This window comes from Engystomops pustulosus, unplaced genomic scaffold (genome assembly GCF_040894005.1).
Source record: "Engystomops pustulosus unplaced genomic scaffold, aEngPut4.maternal MAT_SCAFFOLD_345, whole genome shotgun sequence".
Taxonomy (NCBI): domain Eukaryota; kingdom Metazoa; phylum Chordata; class Amphibia; order Anura; family Leptodactylidae; genus Engystomops; species Engystomops pustulosus.
Window position 1 is genome coordinate 13,208 of NW_027285224.1, and position 1,793 is coordinate 15,000.

The following is a 1,793-nucleotide window of genomic DNA, read 5'->3' on the forward strand; positions in this document are numbered from 1 at the left end:
GGGTGCGTCCCCTCTGACCAACGGCAGACCCATCCCTCTCGCCAATCCGCGGATCCCCGCCAGGTCCCGAACAGGGCTCGTCCTTTAGCGTTTCAAATGCGCCCTCCCCGCCATACGAGGGGTTGAGGACCGTAGCCTTCCCTTACGAGAGGCACCAGGGGTGCGCCTGCTCGAGGGCCCGGCCGTGGGCGTAACGCTTGGGCCGCCCGGGGGAGTCGGTAGACCATGGGAGACCAACACTCGCACACGAACGTTGCCCGTGCTTTTGTGGAAGAGAGCTTCTTGCGAGGTTGTCGCTGCGGTGGCGCCCGGACAAACCCTATCCCTAAAACTTCTGGGGGAATTGGCGTCTAAGCCTGCACCCTGCACGGTATCCCTGCACCCACGAAGGGGGCCGTGGAAGGCTTGGGGTCGCGCCGGCGAAACCGACCGGATGCCCGGGGTACTGAACCCCCGGGGTCCCACCCTGGAAATTGAGCCGTCCGACCCCGCCACGTCTTCCTAGTGCTCTCCTTGGCTCCCCCGCCTGTGGGCATCGTTAGGGGCTGCGGTCATCAGCGCCGGCTAAGCTTCGGCAACACGGCCGACCCACCCCTTCGGCGCCTGGGGGTGCCTGGTCCCAGTCCGGGCCGTTCCGTAGGGGCGGCTATCCCTTACATGAGGGACTCGGTGCGTCCGCTCGGGCTGCGGGGCTCCGGCTCCGACAGCCGGGGAGCTGGTTTTGACCGCGGGCCTCCACGGGAACCGGCAGGGACCGGACTAGGCGTCAAGCCGAAAATAACCCCGGCACCCTCTGCTTCCAAAGCGAGGGGACCTTTGGCCGAGCGGGGGCACCGGAAGCCGAACCGACCCCAACCCCTCTTCCTACCCCAGGGCTGGGCTGACCAATCCCCTGATCGGGTCTAAAATGGAAGAAGGGGATTCGAGGGAAGGGGCTGGCGGAAGGCAGTTGCCCGACGGAGTAGGCGAAGGCCAGGCCGTTTCCGAGTCCCGAGCAGAGGAGGGCGAACTCGGCTCTTCATCGACCGACGGCGAGGCGAGGGCGGTGGCTGCCGCGGGGAAGACTCCATTGCTCGTCAGCGCGCTAGGAGCGGGGCCGACTGGCTGCTCGGGGTATGGCATCCCCGGGGGCCCACCCTGGAAATCTTCGCTCCTCAGCCGCTGCAGGTTATAAGGTCCCGCCGCGCGTAAGCGCTCAACTCTCCGACCCACGGATGTCGAGCCCATGGTGAGCCGGCCGTTTCGTACGGGGAAAAGGGGTCCTCTGGCCCCACATCGATCGAGGGGGTTTAGATCCGCGGAGGCACGCACCGCGAGGCGAATCGCTGCTTTTCCCCAAGAGGTTAACCTTCAAACCACCGAGTAGGTTCGGGGCAGGGCCGACAGTCTGCACTGGGGTATTGCATCCCTGGTGGGGCGACCCTGGAAATCTCTGCCCCTTTCCACTCTTTCGGTTGGGCCTCTCGTCGGGGCGAGCGTAAGTCGGCAAGCAGACGTGGGAAGAGGCTTCTTACCGGTGACACTCCCTTCGTGAGAGAGGCAGGTACTCGCCCCGGACCCCGGTCCAAATCTGCGCGGGCCGGACGGCCTCGGCCCTAGCCGAAGGCCGCTCCCGCGAAGCCAGGGAGCCGAAAAAATAACCCCGACACCCTCCGCGACCTCGCGTGCTTCCAAAGCGAGGGGAACCTTTGGCCGAGCGGGGCACCCGAAGCCGAACCGACCCCAACCCCTCTTCTTACCCCAGGGCTGGGCTGACCAATCCCCTGATCGGGTCTAAAATGGAAGAAGGGGAT